At 47.0% G+C, this 24,349-nt stretch overlaps 1 long non-coding RNA gene across 1 annotated transcript; it reads left to right on the top strand.

Moving 5' to 3' along the window:
• Positions 1–1,967: 1,967 nt before the first annotated feature.
• Positions 1,968–20,215, top strand: LOC118781396. The gene is made up of 6 exons (XR_005005089.1): positions 1,968–2,038; positions 2,716–2,758; positions 9,404–9,461; positions 10,858–10,964; positions 11,563–11,620; positions 20,109–20,215. It is a non-coding gene; the product is annotated as an uncharacterized LOC118781396 (long non-coding RNA).
• Positions 20,216–24,349: the final 4,134 nt, after the last annotated feature.

The following is a 24,349-nucleotide window of genomic DNA, read 5'->3' as shown; positions in this document are numbered from 1 at the left end:
GCGTGCAAGACATACTGTTCTCAGTATTTTTTTTCACAGTTTTTCTTAGATACAGCAGCATTCTACTTCCTGTTCTCCCTTCCTGTAAGGTTCACTCTCACCAGAGCCTTGTGTACATTATAAAAATCTGAATGTTCTACCATTTTTTACATATTCAGAATGCCCAATGTTACAAATGTATTTTCCTGTATTTTGAAAATACAAAATACATGTATTTTATCTTGATACATTTTCTGGCACCAGTATTTTGTATTTTATTTTGATACATTTATTTGAGGGGTATTTTGTATTTTGTAACAAGATGCATTTTGATGTATCTTTGCCCATCTCTGCTCATTGGTATCTGCTTTAGTCTTTAGTTTAGGCCCATTGAGTTGTTGGGGTGAAAATGTTTTATCTCCCAGTAGTAGAATTTCAGATTAGTCATGCATGGCTGAAAGCTTTCCACTGTCCTCCCCTTTAGTTATTCATTATGTGAACATAAAATATTATCCAGGGCAGGTAGAAACATAGCATCTTATTTTCCCATTTTGTCATCCTGTCAGAGCTTGCAGGGAAAGGACCGAGGCGCAAACAACGCAGGCAATATGAAAAGGCAGTTTTTTAATGAAGTCGAAAAATCTCAACCAAAATCGAAGTCAAAAACACAGTCCAAGTCAATAAACAAAAATCGAATGGAAAACGGGCAACATTCAAAAACGGCAGGCAAAAGATAAATCCAGAACAGGCAGAGTGGGTAACAAGCAGAGGCAGAGACAGAGCAAGCTAACAAAAAACAAACAAACAAACATCAGGAACGAACCAGCAAGACACTGAGACAATAATTCAAAAAAAGTAATTTCAAATACAAGTAACATAAACACTGCCCATCTCTGCCAATGAGGTAGCATTCATAAAGGTTTACATATAAATATTATCAAGAAGCAAGAATGTTAGACAAATGGATGAACAGGAATCATCAAATATGGATACAATTCACAAAGTTAGTCTTTATAAAAAGGTTTTTGTTCCAGGATGTGAGGAAGAATGCAGCAGATGCTGTAACAAATGCCTTTTTGTAACAGAGGTTATTGTTTTTTGCTGCAATGAAGTTGAGGGTAGCTTTAAACATGTTGTCTTTTAAAACCTGAGTGCAAAAAAAAAAACAAAACTAATTTCTTCTCATCTCCTGTCCTAATGTAAAATTAGACACAATTACCAAACACTACAACTGAGGCGAAGTTTAAGTCAAGGCAGGACTGGACTAGTGCTGAATAGCTGTGTGTCATTTCAGGTTTTATAACACAAGTGGATGTACAATTTATAATTTATGAGGACGAGTAGGGGAGAAAAGGATGGGGAGGGGGGCATCAATCCAAATCGGTTGGTATTTGGTCTGAGCACTCTACATTAAATAAAACATTAACTGAGGGGAGCTTTAAAGCTATACTGAGAAGCATCACCTGTCAGAACAGAAGCTCATACTACCTCCCAGACAGAGCTGGCCTTCCCGTGATTTGCACTGAGGCTCAGACATCTGTCCAACAGCCAGTCTGTCCCTTCAACCTGTTCTGTACACTGTATTTCCACCTGTTTCTTACAAGTTTCAGGGGATGTGAATGTTCATTTTATGTGACGGAGTAGTTCTGAAGATTTAACAGAAGGCAGAATGCAGCTCTTATGAAGATTAAACCTCTGAGACTTGCAGTGGTCTTTGAAGATGAAAGGGCTTCCACAGAACATATCAAAATACCTAAAGATGCATTGCATCAATTACAAATTAAAGTACATTTAAACGCTTTATATATTACGTAATTAGACATGATTGGCAACCAATGACCAAATTTCTTTTTGTCCAATTGTTTTTAATCTTGTACCATTACAGTATCTTTTTCCACTGCAAATAAACTTATGTGATGGAGCTGCCCAGTTAGCTGGCAGGGGACGTGATTGTCACAGTGACCTGTGGATGGGCGGCAGTGGCCAGGTAGAGAAAGGGCGCCTTGCCTGTTGTGGTTCCGGTTCTCCCCTGGGCATTCTGAGTTCCTGTCGTGTAAAGGTAGGCTGGTGTTTTCATTTGGATCCATGTCAATTTGAATTGACTTGGGCAAAACTGATGAGCGTTGTCTATGCTAGGTTTCCATACATGGATTCAGTCTAATTCAGTTTCTGAACGTATCATGAAAGTGTATCAAATGTGAAAATGTTCAAAAGGAATATGGCATTAGAGTGCTATTGTTTTTAACTGTTTTCCTATTTTATAGGATAGTACTGGCTGCTGTTTTGCCTGGTTATGATTGTATGACCACACCACTTCTTTTAACATTGACCGCGAAAAGGAAGTAATGTCGTCTCCACATAGTTTTGCCGGTAGCTAGCGCTCTCGTTGGTGAGCTGATCTCCCGCAAGCACCGGCTAATTCTGTTGTGCCACTTTACGGGACTGCACTTACTTGATAATGGACGCGTTCGCTATTGTTCAGGCTTCCCAGTTGACAAACCAACTGTGTAGCCTATCAGGTTGGGGCTCGGGGCGTCTATTGTTTTTATTGTTGCTCTTCCTTTTTTAAACCGTGCTGTGGGTTTAGACTCTGTCTGGTGTAGGAGGGAGCGACTGCGCACTTCGGAGGGTGTATCTTTCCTCACCGCTTGCTCTGTGCGTGTGTACACGAATGTGTGGAGACTCTAAATGACACGCACTCACTGGCTTGTAATTCACCTTTCACCCCCTTTGCAGTGTGTGTATGCCACCATCACTAGTACATCCTGTTCCTCTTCCGGTAAGTTGCCTCTCTCTCCCCGCAGTGCCCTTACTTGCATGCACTACACTAACGCTCCCGATGGTCGGGAGGACGAACGGTCAAGGTTTTATTTTGTAATTTTTTTTTACGCTTGTGGTTTGTATGCTTTTTTACTTTTATCGACTGCCCTAATAAACTTGCTGTTTGATTGTGGAATTCACGTTTCAGTTTGCTTCATTTAGTTGGAGGGACCTGTGTATGGGACAAACATTTTATTAAAAGGGTGTTAATTATTTCTTTGGGTGAAATTCCCAAAGTGGTGCAGTTGGGAGCCTAGCACGTGTTACACTTATTTCATTTATAATCAAAAAGGTTATCGGTTATTTAAACTGATGTGCTTATTAACAAAAAACTCAGTTAAGTGTCAAATTCCTCTCCCTACCATACTATCCTTGATGTTATTTTTTAATATATACAGCACCTAGGTTACTTTGGAAACACTGTTATCATTATAACTCTTTGTCAGTTCTTCTCTGATGATTGATGTTTACATTGGCTGAATTAGTACATACTGGCTATATTAGCATCATATTACATTGTCTTAAGAGCAGTGTGGGTCTGAGTCCCTTCAGTTCTGTTCTGGTCAGAATCTGACATTTAAGCTGGCATTTAGTACTAATTCTTGTTATTATCCTTACCAAATACACATACCCAGTCCCTATAGCCTTCTTGGTATATGTCAAGCTGTTCAATGACTCACAGATTTGTGAATGTCCTTTGTTCAAGAGCACAACAAAATTTTCTAGTGGAAAATCATAATAAGGTGAGGATCACCTTGTTTACTATAGCATAATTGTGGAGCCTATGTTATTGAATGCTAACAACTTTTGCAGATTTAGTAATGGCTTTGAATAGTGGTACTGGACGGCACTGTCAGGGCTCCGCCCTCCTAGCTGTGGTGTTTTTGTTTTTCCCTGTCCATGTGCTTTTGTTTTTCCTTGTGTTCCAGCCCCGCCCCGCTCCCCGCCTGGTCCCCGCCCACCTGATTGCCCCATTACCTTCACCTGCCTGCCTGCTCACCTGCATCCCATCTCCTCATCAGCCCAGCCCTATTTCTACCCTGCTTGTTCCTGTCTTGTTTGCCAGTTCGTCTCAGTGTTTTCGTACCTGTTTCGTTCCCGCAGTTTTTTGGATTTCTGTATTCTCTGTGCCTGACTCTGCCTGCCCTTCGTCTTCGTTTCCTGCCTGCCGTTGTGTCCCTTTGCCTGATTGTTTGCCTGCCCGGTTCCTGATCCTGCCTGCTTCTGTTACTGACCCTGTTTTTGTCCACGGACTGCCTTCCGGTTTTCGACCCTGCCTGCTTTTGGTTTCGCTACTTTCCTGCCGTCATTAATAAACCCGCCTGCAACCTGAAGCTCTCTTGGTCTGCGACTGAGTCCCTGCCTGAGTCCTTACAGTACGAACTGGCCACGATGGACTCAGCAGACCTGCCCCAGCTGAGGACTGCGCTGGAGCTGCAAGGCGCATTACTGGGGGACCATCAAAGTCAGCTGGAAGCCATAGGCCGGTCCTTGGAGAGTTTCGCCACCAACCTTGCCGGGGTCACGTCCCAGCTGCTGCAACTGCAGCAGCTGAGCCAGGAGAACCGCCCGCACCGCCTGTGGCAGCTCCCCCGTCTGCCCCGCCAGCTCTCCCGTGCCGGGAGCCCCGATTGCCACCTCCTGAATGTTACGCGGGGAATCCCGGAACCTGTCGGTCGTTCCTCTCCCAGTGCTCCCTGGTTTTCGAACTCCAACCCTCCACGTTTCCCACGGACCGGGCGAGGATCGCCTACGTGATTACCCTGTTGACGGGACGTGCCAGGGAGTGGGGCACTGCGGTCTGGGATGCCGACGCCCCTTTCTGCCACTCCTTCGCCACCTTCGCCCAGGAGATGAGGAAGGTCTTCGACTGCTCCAAACACGGTCGTGAAGCCGCGAGGGAGATGCTCCTGATCCGCCAGGGGCGCCAGTCGGTGTCTGACTACGCGATCGATTTCCGCACCCTCGCTGCCTCCAGTGGGTGGAACACGGAGGCACAGTATGACACCTTTCTCCACGGCCTTTCGGAGACCATCAAGGACGAGCTGACCACTCGGGAGTTGCCGGTCAGCTTTGACGCCTTGGTGGATCTGGCTATCCGCGTTGACCAGCGCCTGTCACAGCGGCAGCGGGAGAAAGGAGCCAGTGAACTGCGGAGCCCCTCCCGTGAGCCCCTACCCACACCAGCAACGCACAGCCCTGCTACACCGCCGCCTGTTTTCCCGGAGCTGATGCAAGTCGACCGCACTCGCCTGACTCGCCTGTCCCCGGCTGAGCGTCAGAGGAGGATCAGCGCCGGGGCGTGCCTGTACTGTGGTCAACCTGGGCATTTCGTGGCAACCTGCCCAGCAAAAAGCCAGCGCTCACCTGTAGCAAGGGGACTACAGGTGAGTGTCACCCCCTTAAGCCAGTCCTCTGAAATCCGCCCTCTGTTTTCTGCCACGTTGCTCGTCGAGGATCAGCCTCACCCGGTCTCCGTCCTGATTGACTCGGGGGCCGATGGGAGCTTCATCGATGCCAACCTGGCGGCCCAGCTGCAACTGCCCCGGGTCCCGCTGCACTCGCCTCTGGAGGCCCATGCCATCACCGGGGCCCCGCTGGTCCGCATCACCCACGCCACTCCCCCCGTGGGCTTCCTCATCTCCGGCAACCATCACGAGGAGATAGTACTGCACGTCATTGATACCCCGCAAGCTTCCATAGTCCTGGGTCATCCCTGGCTGGCGCGACATAACCCCCACATCGACTGGCAGGGCAACAAGATCCTGGGCTGGAGTCCGTTCTGCCACTCCCACTGTCTGCATGAGGCCCTAGCTCCTGTGTCACCTGTCGCTTGCGCACCAGAGGAGTTTCCGGACCTCTCGGCAGTGCCGCCGGAGTATCTGGACCTGAAGCCTGTGTTCAGTAAGTCCCGTGCAGCCTCGCTTCCCCCTCATCGTCCTTATGATTGTGCGATCGACCTCCTGCCCGGCTCCTCACCACCTAGGGGGCGTCTGTACTCCCTATCCCCACCGGAGACTGAGGCCATGAATCGCTACATCCAGGAGTCCCTAGCAGCTGGAATTATTCGCCCGTCTTCCTCACCTGCCGGGGCTGGCTTCTTCTTTGTTGGGAAGAAGGACGGCTCTCTTCGTCCGTGCATTGATTACCGGGGTCTCAATGCCATTACTGTGAAAAACCGCTACCCCCTTCCGCTCCTGTCCTCTGCTTTTGAGTCGCTGCAGGGGGCCACCATCTTCACCAAACTCGACCTCCGCAACGCCTACCACCTAGTCCGTATCCGGGAGGGAGATGAGTGGAAGACAGCCTTCAACACCTCCACCGGTCACTATGAATATTTGGTTATGCCATTCGGGTTAACTAATGCCCCTGCTGTGTTTCAGTCACTGGTGAACGATGTCCTACGGGATATGCTGAACCGGTTTGTTTTCGTCTACCTCGACGACATCCTCATTTTTTCTCGCTCCCTGTCCGAACACGTCTGGCATGTCCGTTGCGTTCTCCAGCGCCTGCTGGAGAATCACCTCTACGTCAAGGCTGAGAAGAGCGAGTTCCACCGAGACACCATCTCCTTCCTGGGTTTTGTTATCACAGCGGGTAGCATACAAATGGACCGGCGGAAGGTCCGTGCAGTGGAGGAGTGGCCCCGCCCCACCTCCCGTCGGGAGCTGCAGCGCTTCCTTGGGTTTTCCAATTTTTACCGCCGCTTCATCCGGGACTACGGCACTGTAGCAGCTCCCCTCACGGCCCTGACCTCTACCAACAGGGCATTCTCCTGGACCCCGGCAGCCGAGGCAGCATTTCGCAGCCTGAAAGGCCGCTTCACTTCTGTGCCCATCCTGACACAGCCTGATCCTGCCCGTCAGTTCATTGTGGAAGTGGACGCTTCGGACATAGGAGTGGGGGCCGTCCTCTCTCAGCGTTTGGCTGCAGACAACAAACTCCATCCCTGTGCGTTCTTCTCCCACCGCCTCACGCCCACCGAGCGCAATTACGACATCGGCGACCGGGAGCTGCTGGCGGTGAAGCTCGCACTGGAGGAGTGGAGGCATTGGCTGGAGGGGGCAAAGACGCCGTTCCTGGTGTGGACCGACCATAAAAATCTGGAATATATCAGGTCGGCTAAACGTCTGAACCCCCGACAGGCCCGCTGGTCCCTGTTCTTTTCCCGGTTCGACTTCGCCCTGTCCTACCGACCGGGTACCAAGAACGGGAAACCTGACGCTCTCTCTCGCCAGTTCGCGTCAGCAGGCGAGACCCCAGAACCCAGCACCATCCTGCCTACCCGGTGCATGGTTGCGGCAGCGCAGTGGGACATCGAGACCACCGTCCGCGCTGCCCTCCGGACCAAGCCGGGTCCTAGCTCCTGCCCCCTTAACCGTCTCTTTGTCCCTCAGTCTGTCCGATCCCAGGTCCTGCAATGGGGGCACTCGTCTAGACTTGCCTGCCACCCTGGCGCCCGACGTACTGCGGCGTTCATCGGTCAGCGGTTCTGGTGGCCCACCATGAGGGAGGACATTCCCTGCTTCGTTTCCGCCTGCTCGGTCTGCGCCCGGAATAAGACGTCCAACCAGCCACCTGCCGGTCTGCTGCAACCCCTGCCAGTTCCCCGACGACCCTGGTCCCACATCGCATTGGACTTCATCACTGGCTTGCCCTCGTCAGATGGTAACACCACCATTCTCACCGTCGTCGACCGTTTTTCCAAGTCTGTCCACTTCATTCCGTTGCCCAAACTTCCCTCCGCCAAAGAAACAGCGCAGCTGCTTATTCTTCACGTTTTCCGGCTGCATGGCCTGCCCTCTGACGTGGTGTCTGACCGGGGTCCCCAGTTCACCTCCCACTTCTGGAGGGCATTTTGCAGATTGCTGGGCGCATCAGTCAGCTTGTCGTCGGGGTTCCACCCCCAGTCCAACGGCCAGACCGAGCGGGCGAACCAACAACTAGAGACGGTGCTGCGATGTCTGACGTCCCAGGAGCCGTCGGCGTGGAGCCAGCACCTGCCCTGGGTGGAGTACGCCGTAAATTCCCTGCCATCTTCGTCGTCGGGGCTGTCCCCTTTCCATTGTTGCCTGGGCTACCAGCCCCCCCTGTTTCCTGCCCAGGAGGAGGAAGTCGGCGTCCCCTCGGCAGCTGCATTCATCCGGCGATGTCGCCGCACCTGGAGGCGTGCATGGCTCGCCCTGCTGCGAGCCTCAGCCCAGGCTAAGCGCTTCGCCGACCGCCACCGCTCCAAAGCCCCTCGTTATCGCCAGGGTCAGCGAGTGTGGCTCTCCACCAGAGACCTTCCCCTCAGAACAGACTCCCGCAAGCTCGCCCCCCGCTTCATCGGGCCGTTCCCCATTGCTAAGGTGATCAGTCCCGCAGCGGTCCGGTTGAAGCTGCCGCTCTCGCTCCGCCGCATACATCCCACCTTCCACGTCTCGAGGATCAAGCCCGTCTTCCGCAGCCCGCTCTGTCCTGCACCCCGGGCGCCCCCGCCACCCCGCCTGATCGACGGATCGAAGGCGTACACCGTGCGCCGCCTGCTTAAAGTTCGGCGACGGGGGCGCGGACTCCAGTACCTGGTTGATTGGGAGGGCTACGGTCCTGAAGAGAGGTGCTGGGTCCCTGCCAGGGACATCTTGGACCCCGACCTCATCCGGGACTTCCACCGCCGGCACCCTGGCGAACCCGCTGTGACGCCTGGGGGCGTCCGTAGGGGGGGGGGGGGGGGGGTACTGTCAGGGCTCCGCCCTCCTAGCTGTGGTGTTTTTGTTTTTCCCTGTCCATGTGCTTTTGTTTTTCCTTGTGTTCCAGCCCCGCCCCGCTCCCCGCCTGGTCCCCGCCCACCTGATTGCCCCATTACCTTCACCTGCCTGCCTGCTCACCTGCATCCCATCTCCTCATCAGCCCAGCCCTATTTCTACCCTGCTTGTTCCTGTCTTGTTTGCCAGTTCGTCTCAGTGTTTTCGTACCTGTTTCGTTCCCGCAGTTTTTTGGATTTCTGTATTCTCTGTGCCTGACTCTGCCTGCCCTTCGTCTTCGTTTCCTGCCTGCCGTTGTGTCCCTTTGCCTGATTGTTTGCCTGCCCGGTTCCTGATCCTGCCTGCTTCTGTTACTGACCCTGTTTTTGTCCACGGACTGCCTTCCGGTTTTCGACCCTGCCTGCTTTTGGTTTCGCTACTTTCCTGCCGTCATTAATAAACCCGCCTGCAACCTGAAGCTCTCTTGGTCTGCGACTGAGTCCCTGCCTGAGTCCTTACAGGCACTCCCTGTTCTTTACTTTCTGTTCTGCCTGCAAAACACGAAGCCAACACTTATGATCTATATTTATTTTACACAATACATATGCTTATTGTATTATCACATTGAAGCACATATTAACCATTTCATTTGCACTACTATATGAGTTTATTATTGATAATCCCACTCACAGGGATCTCAAGAACATATCCCCCCATGAATGGCAAGAATCTTATTTGATCATCATAGACAGTGCTGCTGCTTGACATTGTGTAATATTTTCTTTGAATTCTTCAAAAATTAATTTTGTGATGATTACAATACTGTTCATTAATATCTCAAAACAGAAAACTAATATTGCCGGTTTCCTTGGTTGCAGGTATTTCTAAATTCCTTCACACTGACGTTACAAATACATCCTCTGCAAACCGAAGCCGGTAAGCACGGTCAATGTTAAAATCGATACTGTACATTTATTTTGTTCCAACCTGCCATGTACTATCTTTGTAAAAGATTTTTCTGAAATGATAAACCCTCCCAATAATGACTGTGATAAGACCCCTTTGATAAGAGACAAACTAACCTCGTTTTGCAAAAAGACGCTTGAATTGGAAAGGGACATCCGTGAATAAAAAATAATTCTCGGTCAGAGAGGACCAACTTCGGAATATGTAACTCGTAAGCTACTAAAATAATTTCTCTGTCTAGCGAATCATATTCTGCCAGACACAAAACAAATGAAAAATTCTTATTTTTCGTTTCTTGATAAATGATTACACACAACCCACATATCCAACGACGGTTTGTCACAGGCAAGGAGTGATCCACTTCTGCCTTAATCAATAATTCATCTGCACGTTACACATTGTCCCTAAGGATTCGAAAGTAGCCGAAGATGGTTCCCGTCCATTGCGAATTGATTAAATTCGAGCACGGGCGCTGCAAGAGATCCTCTGCAAGTACATCTGTTTTGACATCACGGAAGAGTTGTCGCTGTCACGTATGGAACATGATTTTGTTTGAATGGAATATTTTGCTCTCTTATGTCTGCTGAGTCACACTTTCACCAAGGGAACTCCTCCCACGTTTAAGTGAGAACATCTATGTAAACCAAGCGACTAGATAAGAAAAAGAGGAAAGGAAAAGAGTGTACTTAACCAATCGGTGCAACAGGGCTTGCGCGAAGCAACGACACGAAAGACGTAAAAGCTTGAGCAATCCGTCAAGCTTTTACTCTTTCGTGTTGTTAAATACTGATAGCTGGGACTGTCTAGGTGCATAAGTAATACAGCCTGCGTTTTCGCTTCCTCTTTTGTTACATGAGCCGTGTTTCGTCAATCACGCATATTTTTTCATCTGACGGGATCAGAAATTGTAAAATTTACGGCCAAAAGATACATGATTGTATCGTGACGTCAGGCTTGTTGCATAAGGATTTCACTCCCATGTTTTCATCCTCATCAGGGGATGCTAGTGTTCCTGACTTCACCATCTGTTATGGCAACAAATATAATTACACTTTTAAAAAAAGTTTTAGTCACCGATTTGGTCAATATTTATGTATTATTGCAATAAAATCATGTCAGTTTTATAACATTGTACAATTAATGCCCAATTCTTTGTTTCCAAAAAGTTTGTGAATCAGTCCCCTAATTTTAGACCTTTTATACGTAGTTATTTCCATTATTAGAAAAAAAAACTGAGATGGAGAGGTGTAAAGGGTGGTGTAGAGAAGCTGATCGACACTTCTCCCATAAATGAGCAGAAAAGAACCAAAGGTAAAAAGAGGTGAAGGTGAAGGCAGGGACAAAATGAACCTCTCCTGTTCTCTAGGGATTGGACGCTGTGTCGAGCTCCCGAAGCGCAGACGTTTCGAAACACTGATCCGAGATGTGGTTCAAAACTCCCGTGTCACGTGACCATGGCTAAGTGAAGCTTCGGTGCGTTTCACCCGTTTCGACAGGTTGCATACCCGCCGCTCCTACGTTTGATTAACATTGACAGTGTCTGGAACAAATCTGATCACACATCTGTCTCAACTGCAAACTCTCAGAATGCGTAAAAGTCACATCCCAACTTCGAGGGTTTGAGAGGAAATTTTGAAAGATAGCGACATATAGCGATTGACAGTGCGATTTAGTGAGTGATAGGCTAGATATAAGGTTAGTGATACATATTGATTGCTAGGCTGTTCTTTACTTTCTGTTCTGCCTGCAAAACACGAAGCCAACACTTATGATCTATATTTATTTTACACAATACATATGCTTATTGTATTATCACATTGAAGCACATATTAACCATTTCATTTGCACTACTATATGAGTTTATTATTGATAATCCCACTCACAGGGATCTCAAGAACATATCCCCCCATGAATGGCAAGAATCTTATTTGATCATCATAGACAGTGCTGCTGCTTGACATTGTGTAATATTTTCTTTGAATTCTTCAAAAATTAATTTTGTGATGATTACAATACTGTTCATTAATATCTCAAAACAGAAAACTAATATTGCCGGTTTCCTTGGTTGCAGGTATTTCTAAATTCCTTCACACTGACGTTACAAATACATCCTCTGCAAACCGAAGCCGGTAAGCACGGTCGATGTTAAAATCGATACTGTACATTTATTTTGTTCCAACCTGCCATGTACTATCTTTGTAAAAGATTTTTCTGAAATGATAAACCCTCCCAATAATGACTGTGATAAGACCCCTTTGATAAGAGACAAACTAACCTCGTTTTGCAAAAAGACGCTTGAATTGGAAAGATTAAAATGGAGAATATGTAAGATATCCCGATCTCTGGTGTGGGATCATTTCCACTTGGAAACCCCAAATGAAGTGAGGTGTATGATTTCCTAAATTCCTAAATGTCATGTCTTACACATGAAAGTGAAATACCAAGCAATTGAAATAGCCTCATGGATGTTAATAAACACAACACAACAGAAAAAAACAAATATTTATTGAAACACACTGTTCATGACAGTCCCAGTTTGCTGTCCCTGACAATATGAAAGCCTTTGTTTCTTTGTTTGTTGTATGGTGATTTCTCCTAAATATGTAGGCTGTTGATCATATGTATTGATAGCCTGGCATAACCCACCAGAATAATACGTAGTTTAGAATTTGTCAACGCTTGTCTGAGTCGTTGTTTCACAGAATAGCATTATCAAAGCCCCTTTCACACATGCACTGGACACCGGAACGTATCCGGCCCTTAGTCGGAGGAGCTGTACGTGAGAACGCAAATATCCGAATCAGTCGGACGGGCATGTGACGGACTTCGTTCTGCCAGCTCCCTAGTACAAAGTCCGGCTCATGTCGGAGTGAGCCCATGTGTGAACAGAGTAGGCAACGTTCCGGAAAATCCACCGCGAGCGAGTGGGCGTGTTGATGACGTTTCTATTAAGTGACTGGCGTGAAACCGGAAGACTACAAACATCTGCTTCGTACTCTTTTCCGCGTGCCTGAACTTTTCACTGTTTCGTTGACATTGCGGATATGTCCAAATACATGCTATTTTGAGTCCAATGATCATTAAAGAGATAGTTAGCTATAGCTATACTGCCAAAACCTATCTCTTACGATGATTAATGTTACGACCATGGTCGTTACTGTTTGTGTTTGTGTTTGTTCATTTTCCCCGATGTATGTGTTTTGCTCCGGCTGCGTGCGTGGTCTCCCCTCTTTTTTCCCTGTTGCGGTCTGACCCTAGACCGGGCCGTAACAGATTTGGGGGCTCATCCACTTTTTTTTTTTCCCGCGCTTGTTCTTGCGGTGGGGGGGTGTAGGTGCTTGTATTTGTTGGACTGTGGCTTACAGTTGGCTTGTGGTGATGGCCTCAAGATTTAACTTTGAGCAGTTTGTTCTTTGCCCTTCCCTGGAACAATTCGAGCTGTGCCGAAAAGAGGATTTGCTCCTAGTAGCGGACTTCTTTGATGTTTCGGTGCCTCGTACTGCGAGGAAGCAGGAGATTAAGGCCGCGTTGTACGCAGAGCTGGTGTTGCAGCAGATCCTCCCTGAGGGAGATGAGGTCTCGGGTGTTGCTTCTCAGGCCCGTACGCTACAGGCTGCGGCAACAGCTGAAGCCGAAGCGCCCGCCCGCATAGATCCCGATGATCCGCACTCGCCTCGGGGTGATCAAATGCTTGCGCAGCGCATGAAGGAACTCGAATTGGAGTTGTGTAGGCAGGAGTACCAGAACCGGCTTCTGCAACTTTGGGCATTTGAGCTTGAAACTGACCGGGAAATCAAGCCTAAAGAGCTGGAGTTGGCGATCGAGACCTCGTCCCGCTCCTACTCCTTTCCCGCGACGGTCAAAGACCGGCACATCTCCGTCGGCGGCTGGCTCTGCAGTGTCTGCACCTTCTCCGATACCTGCCTCTCCCGCTGCACCTGTGCCCATCCGCGCCTCTTCTCCTGTGCCTGTGTCCGGTGGTGCTTCTATTGACTCCCCTGATTTTGACGTGAACACTAAACACGTGACTAAACACATTCGACTGGTACCCCTGTTCCGGGAAAGTGAGGTGGATACCTACTTCTCGGTGTTTGAACGAATCGCCGCAACTTTACGTTGGCCAAAGGATGTATGGTCTTTACTCCTTCAGAGTAAACTCACTGGGAAAGCGCAGGAAGTGTGCTCCGCTTTGTCTCTGGAGCAAAGCTTAGAGTACAATGTTGTCAAAACTACTGTATTACGAGCTTACGAACTAGTCCCAGAAGCATACCGGCAAAAATTTAGGAACACTTCTAAGGCTGCTAATCAAACATTGGTTGAATTTGCTCGTGTGAAAACTACCTTGTTTGATAAGTGGTGCTCTGCCAGCAAAGTGTCAAATTTCGAGCAGTTGAAAGAATTATTGTTGTTAGAAGAGTTTAAAAGTTGCCTTCCCGAAAAGATCGTCCTCTACCTAAATGAGCAAAAGGTCTCTTCGCTATCTGAAGCAGCTGTAATGGCGGATGAGTTTGTGCTCACGCATAAGGGTACGTTCTCGTCTCTGAGGCGAGAGGCTACGGAACGTAATATCAGTTCAAAATCATCACCTAGCGTACCCAAGTCTTCCAAGTCCCCTGATCCCTCTGGTGAAACCCGTGAATGTTTTTATTGCCATGAAGTTGGACATCTCATTGCTGTTTGCCCAGCTTTGAAACGTAAAACTCAGCTACAGAAAGCACAAGGCCCTGCGAAGAGTGTAGGTCTTATTCACACTCCGTCTCTCCCTGTCGACAGCAGGTTAGTTATGTCATCTGTCGACCCCTCATTTGAACCATTTCTTTTAGATGGGGTTGTTTCGCTTTCCGATACAGACACTGTACGTTGCCCTGTGCGCATCCTTAGAGATACTGGAGCAGCCCAGTCCCTCATTTTGGCAAGTGCTTTGCCATTTTCGGAGAGATCGTCCTGTGGATCGGACGTGCTCGTGCAAGGCATCGAGCTAGGGATTGTGAGAATCCCTTTGCACACTGTTTACCTACAGTCAGATGTCGTATCTGGGTTCGTGAAGGTCGCCGTGTGTCTAAAGTTGCCGGTTAAAGGAGTCGCCTTCATCCTTGGTAACGACTTAGCGGGTTTCCCTCTGTGTTTACAGCGTGTGTGGTCACACGCGCTCAAGCTCGTAAATTCGAGGATGTGGTGGATCTCTCTGATACTTTTCTGTGTGACGAGGACTCGAAACATGGGTCTAAATGTACTGTGGATCCTCCTGTATCTGTGTATCCTGTGTCTGAGAAGGAGTCACCTGTTACAGATGACACTGAACCTCTTCCGCCTTTGGGAAGAGCACAACTCACTGCTACCCAGCGAGCTGACGCGTCTCTGTCCCACTGTTTCGCTGCGGTCGTAAGCAAGGCGGACTTGTCACTACATCCTGTAGCTTATTTCTTTGATGGTGAGGTACTCGTGCGAAAATGGACACCGCCTGGGTCCGCACATGAGTGGACTTCTGTGTTTCAGGTAGTCGTTCCAAGGTCCTCCAGAAGTCACGTTCTGGCGGTAGCTCACGATCACGAACAGTCTGGACACCTTGGAGTGAAGAAAACATATCGTATTTTGAAACATTTCTTTTGGCCAGCTCTGAAATCTGACGTTACTAAATATTGCCATTCCTGCCACTCTTGTCAAATTTCGGGAAAGCCCAACCAGGTCATTCCCCCTGCTCCGCTAAGGCTAATTCCTGTGATGGGTGAACCGTTCGAGAGGATCATTATTGATTGTGTTGGACCGCTGCCCAGGACTAGGGCAGGAAATGTGTATCTTTTAACTTTGATGTGCGCGGCCACCAGGTATCCTGAGGCCATACCTCTGCGCACCCTTAAAGCAAAAACTGTGATTAAAGCCCTAGTGAAATTCTGTTCGACATTTGGATTGCCAAAATTTATTCAGACAGATCAGGGATCAAATTTCACTTCCAAACTCTTCGCCAATGTGATTAAACAATTACACATTAAACACCAGGTTTCTAGTGCTTACCACCCAGAATCCCAGGGCGCCTTGGAAAGGTTCCATCAAACCTTGAAGACAATGCTTCGTACATGCTGCCTCGCTGAGGGAAAAGAATGGGATGAAGCAGTTCCCCTTCTTCTGTTTGCCGTTCGCGACACAGTGCAAGAATCCCTTGGATTTAGTCCAGCCGAATTAGTGTTCGGTCACACGGTTCGTGGTCCACTGAAGGTTCTGCAAGAGCAGTGGTTATCCTCCGATCAGGTGCAGTCTGGTCCTAGAAATGTGTTGGATTACGTATCCACCTTCCGTGAGCGGTTACACACAGTGTGCGACTTAGCCAGACGCTCTCTAGCTTCCTCTCAGTTTCGTATGAAAACTCGGTTCGACCGAAAGTCGGTTCAGCGCTCATTCCAAGTTGAGGATGAGGTGTTGGTGTTGCTGCCCATACCAGGTTCTGCTCTCCAAGCAAAGTTTTCTGGCCTCTACGTAGTCGTGTCAAAAATCAGTGACACTGACTATGTGATTAAGACGCCTGACCGAAAGAAAAAGACTCGTGTGTGCCATGTAAACATGCTCAAGCCTTATGTGTCTCGTTCCAGGCTTGAGGTTCCCACCTCGCCCGCGCCTATTGTTACAGTTGCTGCTTCAATGGAGGTAGTGTCCCCATCAGAATATTCGCCCGAGATTGACGGACTCCTTCAAGGTAGCGCCAGCGTCCCGTGTGCAAGATTGCCAAACTCCGAAACCCTCCAATCGCTTCCCTCGAAGATATCCCATTTGTCAGAGTCTGCGCAGGTGGATATCAGGCAGCTTGTTGAGAAGTACCCATCGTTGTTCTCTGATACCCCTTCCCGAACAAATGTCCTGAAGCATGACATTGATGTTTGTGGTCATAGCCCTGTAAAGCAAAATGCATATTGCATTAATCCGGCTAAGCGGGCAATTATGAAGAGTGAAGCCGCTTACCTGCTTGACAACGGGTAGGCTGTCCCGAGCTCCAGTCCTTGGTGTTCCCCCTGTATACTTGTCCCTAAACCCGATGGAACGCACTGGTTTTGCACGGATTACCGAAAGGTAAATGCGTTAACCAAGCCAGACTCATTTCCTCTTCCGAGAATGGAAGACTGTATAGACCGCATAGGACATGCCAAATTTGTTACCAAGCTCGACCTATTGAAAGGCTACTGGCAAGTGCCTCTCACTGATCATGCCTCCGAGATCTCAGCCTTTGCCACCCCAGACCATTTTCTGCAATATAAGGTCATGGCGTTCAGGTTGCGAAACGCAACTGCTACATTCCAGCGGCTAATGACCAAAGTTCTCGCCAATCTCGAAAACTGCGAAGCGTATCTCGATGACGTGGTTGTGTATTCCCCTGACTGGGATAGTCACCTCCACACCTTAGACCATGTGATTTCCCACCTCCAAGATGCTTCGCTTACCTTAAACTTGGCTAAATGCAACTTTGGGCATGCAACTGTTACGTATTTGGGTAAGCAGGTTGGCCAAGGTACAGTTCGCCCCTTGGATGCAAAAATCCAAGCTATTAGTTCCTTCCCAACCCCCAAGTGTAAACGGGAGCTCAGACGCTTTCTGGGGATGACCCGCTACTACCGGAGTTTCTGTAGGAATTTCTCCAATGTAGTCTCACCCCTGACGAACCTGCTTCGAGACTCTCAGAGTTTTGTCTGGACCCCTAAGTGTCAGTGTGCTTTTGAGGCTGTAAAAAGTCTTCTGTGTAGTGCCCCGGTGTTGTCAGCCCCTAACTTTGTGAAGCCGTTCAAATTGGAAATCGATGCTAGCGCTATTGGAGCTGGTGCTGTGTTGCTCCAGGAAGATGATCATGATATCGATCATCCTATCTGCTTCTTTTCAAAAAAATTCAACAAGCACCAACTAAATTATAGCATCATTGAAAAGGAAACTCTCGCGCTGTTGCTGGCACTACAGCACTTTGAGGTGTACATCGGGTCCTCTTCCGAACCAGTCATCGCTTTTACTGATCACCAGCCACTAACTTTCCTTCATCGGATGTGTAACTCGAATCAGCGCCTAATGCGTTGGTCCTTGATTGTTCAGGGATACAATCTGACAATTCGGCACAAAAAAGGTGCCGATAATGTCGTGGCCGATGCGCTCTCACGCTCTGTGTCCTAGATTACCGTCCAGACAGGATTACCGATGGTTTTTGTCTTAAGGGGTGGGGTGTTACGACCGGGCCATAACAATTAATAACGTTGGTTAGTAGTTTATTATCTGGTTAGTAGCTAGCTAAGCTGTAGCTAAGTAATAGTGATAGGTATAGTGAGGTAGGTAAACTGGTGACCTAACATTACATAGCGAACAACAAAAACTTACCTTATTGTTATAATAAATGTATAATTAATAATAAATTTTATGTGTCGGTAGCACCATTTGGATGGCTATGTGTGTTTTTTTTTATATATATATATAGGCTACCCAAAAGTACAATAGCTATGTTTGCCTTCTTCTCCTCCGTGCCACATTATGTACCCGTACCACCGAAAGGAAAGACATTGAAAAGAAAAAAACTGAAAATACTTCAACTCGCGAATACTTTAGGTGATCTCCTCAATACTTTTCCTTCGTGAAAATGCAAGTGGCGTCTAACTGGAAAATACCAGGAGGAAATCTTGACGTTTCTAAACTCGCAATGATTTCAAGCGACAATGTAACATACTACAAATGTAATTATTAATGGTCGCATACTGGGTACTACACTGAAAAACAGCATGCAGTATATACACAGTATACTTGAGTAGGACGCAGTACACAGTATGCAGTAGGCGGTTTCTAATACAGCCACTGCGATTTCTGCAGCGTACTTTTTGCGTCATGCCCTGCCTCCTGCACGCTCTACCCAGGCGCCGCCCCTCACCTAAACCAAACCGGAGTATTTCCTGTAGGTGAGAACGCGTCTGTCACAGACAATCTCCTGTTGTGTGCTACATGTATGAAAGGGCAAGATTCTCCGCACTTTGTCCGGAGTTCATATGTGAAAACGGCTCAAGATATGAAGATCGCAAAAGTAGCCAGTAAAGCATCACCATGGAGATGGGTGTCGGATTGTTTCGAAACCTCGAAACAATTTCCGCCACAATTGCTTCAAACGTTTCTGTCAGGACTCAGGCACGGACTCAGACGCGGACCACAAGAGCTCCAATTACAGGCGTTTATAAGCAGAATCGTCAAACAAGCCGGCAGTCCAAAAACAGGCAGGGTCAAAAAATACCAGGTAGACAGTCCAAGGGGAAAAACAAGGATCAAAACCAGAAACAGGCAGGGTCAAACCTAGAAGGCAGGCAGATCAGGCAATCAGGACAGGAGGGCAGGCAAAAACGTAGTCAAGGAACAGGCAAGGCAAAAACCAGCAAAATCCAAACAGGAAAACAGGCGGGAAACGAGACAGGCAGAAAACACTGAAACGATCTGGCAAACAACACAGAGACAAGCAGGGTAGATATAGGGCTGGGCTGATTAGGTGATGGGAAGCAGGTGTGCAGGCAGGCGGGTGGAGACAATCAGGTGGGCGGAGACAGGGCGGAGAGCGGGGCAGGGCTAGAACACAAGGAAAACAAAGGCACATGGACAGGGAAAAACAAAAACACAACAGCTAGGGGGCGGGAGCCCTGACAGTTTCAGTGTTTCACAAAGCCTCACTCTGCCCACCACTACTGTTCTCCAGACACACCTGTATTTAATCCACCTTCAATTAGCCAGGTGTGGCTTGTTAGCCAATAGGCTGGTTCCGCAAACAAATTAACACAGGTCAACACAATTAACACTTGATTGGCAATTAACATTAGTCTCTAGGGCAGGGATGTCCAAACCTCTCCTGGAGGGCCACTTGTTCTGCATGTTTTAGATCTCTCCCTGCTCCAACACAGCTGATTCAAATGATCAATTCGTAACAAACTCCTGAAGCTACTGAATAACAAACTGATCATTTGAATCAGCTGTGTTGGAGCATGGAGAGACCTAAAACATGCAGGACAAGTGGCCCTCCAGGAGAGGTTTGGACACCCCTGCCCTAGGGGGAGGTGGTGAGGGCTCTCCTTCACAGGTGGAAAGAGAGGAGTATTAAATATGACAACCTGGGAGTTAAAGCAAGGAGGGAAAGGAAAGAACCGCTTGGCTAAACTGATGGGAATATGTGGCTATTGTCAATGAGGGATAATAGCCAAGCTCTTCCCCCTCTTTTAATCTCACCCAACATGCATAAAGTGGTTGAGGGCCTGTCCTCCCTGAGAGAGACTACACTGTTTCTGAGTTCTTAAAAGAAAATTATTGAACAGATCCATGGTAACACTCCACCTATACACACATTCCCAGTGACATGTGAACAGCTAATTTCCATATCTGTTACATATGAGTAGCTGAACTACATAACGATATATGCCTGCCCATATGCCCCTTCTCTGAGGCATTAATCTATGATAGTCCATAAATATTAACAAGCAATAAGAAATTTTTAATGAAAATATTTTGCCCTGCAAATAGTATTCATACTGGAACAAATAGTAGCACGGATATTTCTGATTTTTTTTTGATAGGCAAATGTTGTAAACCAAAAATTAAGTTTCTCATCATTCCATTTCCGTGGTCTTCAAGGTTACCCTCTCTGCAGGACATCCCCAGTGCGAACTGTTCACACGTCTACCCTCTGGCAGGAGGTACAGAAGTGTGAAATGCAGAAGATCCAGAGTAAGGAACAGCTTCTATCCAACAGCCATCAGACTCTTGAATGGGTCAAATACACAAATACACACCTCCCCGGCCTAGCCCATGCATACATTCACACATACACACCCACACCCCAACCAACTGTACACAATATGCATTTTGCACAGAACTATTGACAGCACTATAAATTCTTGTATTTTCTTACTAATTGTACTTCTTACTCTTAACAGCATTCATAAGTGGAAGGCAAAGGAAGAATTTCATTGTACAGGGAACTTGTTTCTATACTGTGCATATGACAATAAACTTTGAACTTGACTTCACAATTGCAATCAGAACACGTGAATACTTTTCCTGATAAGGTCAGGGCCTAATTATCCTGACGTTAGCGACATCTTGTGGCAAGTTTTGTGAAATTCATATGAAACTAAAGTCCCGTACAGAAGCCGAGAACGGCTGTGCTTGCAATCAAGGTCGGCCCCAAGGGTGGCCGGGGGGCCGTGGCCACCATGCTAAAATGACTGGCGACCCTACTACCCCCCTCCCCCCAAGTGACAAGCCCCAGCCCCAGCCCCCTTAAAAATCTGATATATATTAAAGGTGGAACAATTGACGTTGTGGCCACGGCATTACAGGACACTTTTACAAGGGCAGGAGACCCCATTCTCATTTGATTTTTGGCGCAGGTTCAACAAATTTTGAAGTGAGCTCAACTGAGACAACTGCTTAAGATGAACCTGCTAAGATCTCTCTCCACGGGTTTATTATAAACATGTAGCTAGGTAACATTAGTAACGTTAAGCTTGCCAAGTTACAGTAGATTGTTGGTGACTAAATCTAGCTAGCTAGAGCTAAGGCAATGTCAGCTTGACTTGAGAGCAGGGTGTGAAATATGGGGGTCTCGGGGGGTCTGACTCTGAGACCCCTTGATTGACACTTGAGACCCCCTGAAAGCCTCAACAGCAAAATTTTGGGGGGTCTCTGGAAAAATCTTTAAAAAATTGTCACTTGCAATTGTCACTAAAAATGTCTTTTAACCCTTAAAGCCCAACAGACGCAGCCTGCATCCAAATTCATATCCCTTCTTCCTGGTTGAATTGCTCACGAAGTATTCATCGCTAACGATGCTAGCTGCTTGTCTATGCAACGAAGTGTTGGTGAGAAAAGTAATATCAAATTTAATCATAGTTACAATCTGCATATGGCTTTGCATCCATCTCCACACCCATTACTCTTGTTCGAATTACTCATTAACTTGTCATTGCATAGATATGGAACATATTGTAACGTGCCGGTCCTTTGTAGAAGGATGATGCGGCACAGAGCTATGTTTGGCTAGCCAATTTTCAATTTTTCAATTTTTATACACTTTATTTAGTTCATTGCAAAGTGGCATGACAAAAAATTTACAGACATACCTGTACTGTACAGTTCTTAATATGGGTGTTACATTAGCTGACACATTGATGGGGTACAAGTGTGGGTTAAACCGTACATAATAGGAAATACACACGTAGTCAGCATGACATTTGTTATACATTACATGAGTAACAACACCAAAAACAATCACCGATATCAATTGTGACACATACAAGTGTGTATAATAAGCAGTAGTACGTTGTAAGCATGATAAACACCTATGCCACAATGCTGACGCTATTCAGTAGAAGGAAGTCTGACAAGGGCGCTACATGAACATACAGAACATACAGAATGTTGGGGAGCACACGAACAAATGCTCCATTGGGGAAGCAGGAGGGGGGGAGGGAGGTAAAAACATCAGACAGTACATAACAAGAAATACACTACATTTGCTGTATATTATACAGGTAATATTTCCAATACAAGTACAGAACTCTAGAGGTAGTAAGGTGTAAGACTGAAAAACACAAAGAAACTGGTCATCAAAATACTTGAAAAAGTTCTCACAAGTGTTAACACAATAATAGGGTGCACACGTACACATGTCTCACTGGGAGAAAGTGAGGTTTCAGAAAAGGGAGGAACATTGGGCAATACATAACATTTGTTGTGTATCATACGGGTAACAGTAAAAGGACAATCGCCGATACCAAGTGTATCGCGCATAAACATGGGGGGAATAAACAAGAATGATGAACATAGATGTTGCCCTGCTTACACTACTCGTTAAAAAGAATTTTGGCTACATGAGGAAAGTGTGAAGCTTTCCATATATTTTTCACTTGGGCAATGCTTTGTTTCTGAGTTTCCCTTTGTATATAATCTTTAACCAGATTCAAAACTGCATTACAAACCTTTAGTAAAGGTAGGTCATACTTCTTGAACACCAATAGGTTCCTAGCTTTCCATAAAGACTCTTTAATACAGTTGACTATTGCCCACCACCTAGCGTATTGGTCGTGGTTGGCTTGTGTGTTCGTTACTCCATACATGATGAAAACTTTGTTGGTTGGAGGGCAATGTATGTTGGCCAACCAGCTTTCAAATTCTAACCACACTCTGCGGGCGTAATGACATGACCAAAAGATGTGTTCGACAGACTCGTCTTCAAAACAACCTTTTCTCACACACTTACTATTGGGGGTACATCCCCGTTTCTTTAGAAATAAACGGGTGGGTAGGCAGTCGTGGGCTATCTGCCAGGCCAGATCCTTATGTTTGTTAAAAAGGTAGGCGTTGTTGATGTTTTTCCAGGCTGCTACACTGTCGCTCTCTTTTAAAACGCCAACAGGTGTCAATTTGTTCTTATCTGGTGACAATACATTTTCAATTTGCTTTCTAGATAATTTTTCTTTAAGAGTAGCTGAGGCTTTATGTTTCCTCAAAAATAGTTTAACTACATTGTAAAGATGAGGACAGGTCTCTGCGTAAGGGACGTCCAGAGACGTACGTTTCCCCCAAGCTAATTCAATGGTGCGGCCCACCCAAAATCTAGCAAAAAATGACCACAGCTGTGGTGTCACAGATGGTGAAAGGCAAGAAACTAAGATTGGGGTCAAAAAGAGAGCGAGTAACTTAGCCTCTATCTCTGGGACATTTTGCCCCCCCTTATCTAAAGGTCTGTACATTATATTTCTCCTTAACCTTTCTTGATTCCCCCCCCAGATAAACTGGAAAATCACCCTCCTCAGGGATGCTAAAACCATCCTCGGAATGGGGAAGGTGGAGGCGAGAAAGGTGAGGGAGGAGATAACATCTACCTTTATTACTAAGACTTTGCCAGTCAAAGTTAATTCTCTGTCTCGCCACTGGAAGAGTTTGTTTTGGATCTTTGGTATTCTGGCTTCCCAATTAAGTTTTTCCATATCTTTACCAATCTGAATCCCCAATATTTTTATTCGCTCTTCAGTAATGGTAAGCCCCAGATTCAAATAGGGTTCTTTCCAATTCGTGTAGAGTATTTCACTCTTGTCTCTATTAATTGTTGCCCCGGAAGCCGTAGCAAACTGGTCACAGATATGTAGGGCTTTTACGATAGATGTGTTATCCTGCAGCAGGAGTGTGAGGTCATCCATGTATAAGGAGAGTTTGGCCTCCTTACCTCCGCTTCCTGGGACTGGGATACCATGTATGTTTGGCTCCGTTCTAAGTGCCGCAGCTATGGGCTCCATTGCTAAAATAAACAACAGGGGAGACAGCGGACAACCTTGGCGCACACCAGAGCTTATTAAGAATGGATCTGTAAGCCTGCCATTTAACAACGCCCTGCTCTGACAATCCTTGTATAATACGTCAAACCATGCTTTAAAAATTGGCCCGAAACCTAGCCTAGACAGCACTGCTCTTAGGTAGTTGTGGTCAATTTTGTCGAAGGCCTTCTCTAAGTCTATCCCTAATACACACAAAGGGAGTCCGCGGTCCTCTGAGAAGAGAAAAACATCCCTTACAAGAGCGAGATTGTCGGACAAGGACCTCTTTGGCACACCGCAAGTCTGCTCTGGACCCACAATCTTGTCCACTATGGACTGAAGACGAAGAAAAAGGGCTTTAGTTAAGATCTTTGTGTCCACTCCAAGAAGACTTAGTGGACGCCAGTTTTTTAGATTTCTTTTATCGCCTTTCTTGTACAGTAAAGTTATTGTGCTCTCTCTGAGAGAGCCTGGTAGTTTCTTCGACTCTAAACTTTCACGATAAACTTCTAATAAGGGTGCTTTCAATAGGTCCCAAAAGGTATAGAAAAACTCTTT

This window comes from Megalops cyprinoides, chromosome 7 (assembly GCF_013368585.1).
Source record: "Megalops cyprinoides isolate fMegCyp1 chromosome 7, fMegCyp1.pri, whole genome shotgun sequence".
NCBI lineage: Eukaryota > Metazoa > Chordata > Actinopteri > Elopiformes > Megalopidae > Megalops > Megalops cyprinoides.
The sequence above is the reverse complement of the archived record's forward strand: the minus strand, read 5'-3'. Positions and strand labels throughout refer to the sequence as shown.